The 6,000-nt window shown below is 44.3% G+C and overlaps 1 long non-coding RNA gene across 2 annotated transcripts in view; it reads left to right on the forward strand.

Moving 5' to 3' along the window:
- Positions 1–5,663, forward strand: part of LOC128346300 (uncharacterized) — a 63,737-nt gene extending 58,074 nt beyond the window's left edge. For both annotated transcript variants that reach the window (XR_008316887.1, XR_008316888.1), the window contains exon 3: positions 5,393–5,663. This is a non-coding gene — a long non-coding RNA (uncharacterized LOC128346300). The remainder of the gene's footprint in view (positions 1–5,392) is intronic.
- The last annotated feature ends 337 nt before the right edge of the window (positions 5,664–6,000 follow it).

A 6,000-nucleotide genomic window follows, 5' to 3' on the forward strand; every position in this document is an offset into this window, starting at 1 on the left:
GTCCATGTAAACGGAGAGAATGAATGACAAAGGAACTTTCCAAGAGATGCAGTCAAGTGAAGAAAGAGAACTGGTTCTCAATTTTAGCGATAATGGCAGGAGCTTAAATTTGTTGCCAAAGATGTGGTGGTGCCCACTAATTTAGATGGCTTTATTTATTTATTTATCATATTTTTACACCACCCCAAACTTACGTCTCTGGGCGGTTTACAACAAGATTAAAAATAAAACTTTAATTAAAAACAAAAACAAAAATTTAAAAGCAAAAAATTTAGAACACAATTTAAAATTTTAAAACAATATTCTAAAAACTACATTAAAACAATCAAAACAATATCAGTTAAAAGTCTGGGTGAAGAAATGCATCTTTAGAGACTTTTAAAAAGATGTCAGAGATGGGGAGGCTCTTATTTCACTAGGTAGCGCATTCCAAAGCCTTGGAGCAGCAACAGAGAAGGCCAGTCCCTGAGTAGCCACCAGACGAGCTGGTGGCAAATGCAGACGGACCTCTCCTGATGATCTCAATGGGCGGTGGGGTTCATAATGAAGAAGACGTTCTCTTAAAAACCCAGGGCCCAAGCTGTTTAGGGCTTTATAGGTTATGACCAACACCTTGTATTTTGCCCAGAAACATATTGGCAGCCAATGTAACTCCTTCAATACGGGAATAATATGGTCTCTCCTGGATGACCCAGAGCCCAGCCTGGCTGCCGCATTCTGGACCAACTGTAGTTTCCGGACTACGTACAAGGGCAGCCCCACATAGAGCGCATTGCAGTAATCCATTCTGGAGGTTACCAGGAGATGTACCACTGTTTTGAGGGCATCTAACTCAAGAAATGGACGTAGCTGGCATATCAGCCGAAGCTGATAGAAGGCACTTCTGGCCGCTGTCTCAACCTGGGACACCAAGGAGAAACTTGGATCCAGAAGCACCCCTAGAATGCATACCTGTTCCTTCTGGGGAAGTGTAACCCCATCCAGGACAGGCAGATTAAAACTGTCTCTCGAGTTCCGACCCCGCACAATGAGTACCTCCGTCTTATCTGGATTCAGTCTCAGTTTGTTATCCCTCATCCAGCCCATTACCGACTCCAGGCAGGCATTTAGGGAGGTTATGCCCTCTCCCGATGATGCTGACATGGAGAAATAGATTTGGGTGTCATCAGCATACTGATAGCACCCTGCACCAAATCTCCTGATGATCTCTCCCAGCGGTTTCATGTAGATGTTAAACAACATCGGAGACAATACGGAGCCCTGAGGGACACTATACAAAAGTTCAGATTTTGAAGAACAGCAGTCTCCAAGGGACACCATCTGGAACCTGCCCGAGAGGTAGGAGCGGAACCACTGCAGAGCAGTGCCTCCCACCCCCAACCCCCTCAGACGCTCCAGAAGGATACTATGGTCGATAGTATCGAAAGCCACCAAGAGGTCCAAAAGGACCAACAGAGTCACACTTCCTCTGTCAATTCCCAGTTGGAGATCATCCATCAGGCTGACCAAGGCAGTCTCCACCCCATAGCCAGCCCGGAAGCCAGTTTGAAATGGGTCTAGATAATCCGTTTCCTCCAAGACTGTCTGGAGCTGGGAGGCCACCACCCTCTCAATTACCTTGCCCAGTCACGGAAGGTTGGAGACAGGCTTGTAGTTACTCAGCTCCGAGGGATCCAAGGTAGGCCTCTTTAGAAGTGGTCTAATAATTGCCTCCTTAAGACTAGGAGGCATCCTACCTTCCCTCAGAGATGTTTATATGATCTCTACCAGGCCCCTTTAGAAGGGGTTTAGATAAATACATGAAGGACAAGTCTGCAACGGCTGTAGAACCTCCATGTTTCAGAAATAATATGCCTCTGAATATCATTTTCTGTTATTCAGCCAGGGAGGGGAATTGCCTTCATGCCAAGTTTATGTGGCCACTCTGGGAAACAGAACTAGAACAGAGAGATCCTTGGTTTGATCCAGCAGGGCACTGGAGAAGAACTCCCTCCTGCTCGGGGACAGGACTATCAATGTTTAGAAAAATACTGCAAGCTGGTCTGAGCCCATGGGATTGGGACTGATGCCTCTGGGAAGCCCAGCATATATCTATCTGTCTACCTCCACCTCCTCTAAAGACTCCAGGCCGTGAACAGTAACAATCACAATATTTTTTTAAAAAAATTAAAAGGCAAAAGCCTGGCGGAAAAGGTAAGTCTTAAGAAGGGCCTTAAAAGTCACTAAGGAGGGGGCTGAATGAATTGGGGTGGGTGGTGGTGAAACGTGTTCCAAAAAAGAGGGGTAGCCACAGAGAAGGCCCTCCTATGATATAGCCATCACAACTTTTAAATATTGATAGACTTCTCCTCCATGGATCTATTTAATTTCCTTTTAAAGCCATCTAGACTTGCAGCCTTGATTGGCTCCCAAAGTTGTCACTCTGTAATATATAAAACTGGACCTAGATCTGCATGATATGGGCTGGCTGTAATTTGGGACATAGCCTGATGCCTCCTGCTTCCAGACACTGCGGACACCAGGGGCAGGCTTCACCTCCGCTCCAGTGTGTCCCTGTGTGGACCCTTCATTGGCTCCCATATAAGTGGATCACAACTTTTCACTGTAGGTGTGGATGGTAACATGCTGCCCTTTCCCCCATTAGAGGGAAAGGGGCATGTTTTGATGGGGCTGAAACTTGCCCACCAAGTCATCACTGAGGGACTTTGCTTGCACTCAGGGGCCTTATGGGGATGGCACAATGCATCTCTATGCACAAATCATACATTGTATCCTTAGGGGAGCTAACACCCCCCCCTTTTTTAAACCTAGAATGGGTTACCTGGGGTCATTCGTTTGGACTGTAACACACGCAATGCTTTCTTCCTTGTTCATTGATCTTTCTGGGCCTGACGTGAATGAGCTTTGTCAGATGATTTTTGCCAGATGAGTCACCATTGTCTAAAGACTCATATGCAACATTAGCTAGTGCTGCTGACGAGCACATTTAACTGCCCTGTTCTGTTGAGCTCACAATCAGGATGTGAAGAGGCAGGTACCTCCACTTTCAATACAGGTGTATTGCATGGGCAAGGTGGGGATTTTCATCTGTGAGTAGAATGTATCAGAATGATTGAATGCTACTTTACTGCATTAGCCACAGGCTATAGCAATTTACCAAATTAAAAAAAGTAGTAAAGCAGAACATCTATAAATGAAGAACATCTACCCATCACATGTCCACATGGGATAATAATATATATAACTAATTAAGCAACTTCAATAAGCTTAATGAACGCAAAACAGATAAATACATAAAGGACATGATCTGTTTGAGCAATGCTGATCAAAATGATTGTTGTGCATTGTATGCATATATTGTGATCCTCAAGAGGCTCAATTTTGCATCCTATTCCCCATTCAAAAGCAGAAACACTGTCACTTATTACGTGCACAACTGACTTAGCTCTGCATCATTTTGTGCATACAGTTGCTGACCCCCATCTATGTGGCTTTTGTGACGACAGTCCTAAATCTCTTGCCTTTTGGGGACACCTATTCACTGAGCATAGATTTTGCATTGGGAGCAGAACATAATAAATTTTGCAGTATCCCTAATCATAGGTAAATTGCATGCACTCTCTCTCTCTCTTGTAATACTAGAACTCTGTGTCATTCAGTGAAATTGATTAGCAGCTAGGTTCAGGGCTGACAAAATAAAATACTACTTCACACAATGCATACTCAACTTATGGAATAATCAAAAGCGGTGGTGGTGGCTTCTAGCTTAGGAGGCTCTTACACATTCACAAAATGTGGTCAGGTGGTGCAGAACTCCTGAGACTATTATTTCAGAATGTGGGGATGGAGACTGAAAGGTCCCCCATGTAAAAACAACAACAATAAGACAAAACAGCAGCAGCCTTCTGCCCATTGAAGTAGTATCATTTCAAGAGTAGTGTACACCTTGTGATATTTCTAAGTCTGGCTTTAATAACTCTGCCTCTAATTTAAGAGAATGTCTTCTTTGCCATGAACCCCACCGCCCACTGAGAACATCTGGAGAGGTCTGTCTGCAGCTGCCACCGGCTCGTCTGGTGGCCACTCGGGGACGGGCCTTCTCCACTGCTGCCTTGAGGCTTTGGAACGGGCTCCCTAGTGAAATAAGAGCCTCCCCATCTCTGACAGCTTTTAAAAAGTCTTTAAAGACACATCTGTTCACCCAGGCTTTTAATTAATATTGTTTTAATAGTTTTAATGCTGTTTTAAAATATTGTTTTACAAATTTTAAATTGTTGTAATGTTTTAAACTTTTTCATTTTGGTTTAACTAATGTTTTACTTTCTGTTTTTATTTTGTTGTAAACCACCCAAAGATTTAAGTTTTGGGCAGTATAAAAATATGTTAAATATAAATAAATAGATAGATAGATAGATAGATAGATAGATAGATAGATAGATAAATGCCCCTGCAAGAATGTTTCTCCATCTGTGGTTCCAGTGATGGGTCCAAGACTTCAAGTTTTGTGGAAGCTGGGGACTGTTCCTCACTGGCGACTGATGAGGTGGCTGGGCACCATCTGCATACTCAGGTTACCTCTCTAGGGCACTTTCCAGATTAGCCGCTCAGAAAGCATCTAAATGCCTAATTCTGGCAAATCGCATTCAAAACGTGAAACCTGCAGGGGGAGCAGTCTTGTGAAAACTTACAACCTGAAAAAACAACACCTTATTAATGCCAGATATATGACATCCTAGCTCTGAATTGCAGCGATTAAATCTGAAACAAGGCATTGGAAATGTGAACGGCACCGTGCTGTCTGTGAAGATGCAGGGAGTGTGGAAGCACACTTCAGAGACCCACCGTCACCCCATTGCAGGGCCTAATCTGGAAAGCACCCAGGTCCAGCCTGTCCACTAGTCCTACCTAGGCATTCACCTAGTGCACCAGTTCTTGGACTGGGGGGTACAACATGCCTCCCTTTCTCTCTGCAAGCAACCACTGACATATTTGACTTGCTGGGAGTGCCCATTCACTCACCTCCTGCAGGGTGTGTGTGTGTGTGTGTGGGTGGGGGAGAAAGAGCAAGTGAGCAAAGTCAGCCTTGTCTTGCTTGCTTTGCTCTCTCTCCCATCCGGGTGAATGAGCAGCCTGTGTGGCTCAGGTTACTTCACATTACTCAGGTTACCTGCACTTCTCAGTTGAGGGGTGGCGAGTGGGCAGCCAAAATCAAACCATCTAGGACACCAAATACAATAGGGCCAGCCCTGTCCCTCTCTATCTCCACTTGCAGCCAAGCCTCAGCCCAGGGTGACTCTTTCCACCTTCAGCGTTCACCTCTTGTTAAAGCCCTGATTCAAATCACCAGTGTCTTGGAGCAGACACCTACCTGATGGTATTTTTCTTCCCAAAGGAGAGCTGGATTCCCCTTGCTCTGTGGCTGGTCCAGGCATGGAGAAAGGAGCAGGTGAAGGCAACAAACAGGAGGGAGAAGAGGCTATAGCAGATGACCTGGGAGGCACAGGACACATTATTCAAATCAATACAGTATATGCAGAAGTGCTTATTTTGCATAAGGGCCTTCCATTTGTATGCTGTATTCTGAGCTCAATATTTACAGTTGTGTAGAATCTGGATTTTTCTTTTCCATTCTTAAAAATAAATAAATCTGGTTTTGCAGTGAGCAGAGTTGTAGGAGGCAGAGAGAAGCATGGCTAGCGATGGGCAATTGGGGTGTAGGAAAGGTTGAGGGAAAGTGCTGGGAGATCATGAAAAAGGACTTCATAATCACACAGGACACCAAAGCAGCATCCTCAAAACACTGAAATCTTTTACAGATACTGCTTGAATAGTTTGATTGATATCTCTGCACCCATGAGGGTTAGAAACATATTTTATTTTAAAAAGAAATGTGCAGGATTTCACACCAGTCATCAGATTTTTTCCTTAAAAATCTGCAAAACTGCAGACTATAGGAACCCTACAATAGGTAAGGATTACGCTTGTTGTGTGTGATAGTTT

The sequence above is a fragment of the Hemicordylus capensis genome, chromosome 2 (assembly GCF_027244095.1).
Source record: "Hemicordylus capensis ecotype Gifberg chromosome 2, rHemCap1.1.pri, whole genome shotgun sequence".
NCBI lineage: Eukaryota > Metazoa > Chordata > Lepidosauria > Squamata > Cordylidae > Hemicordylus > Hemicordylus capensis.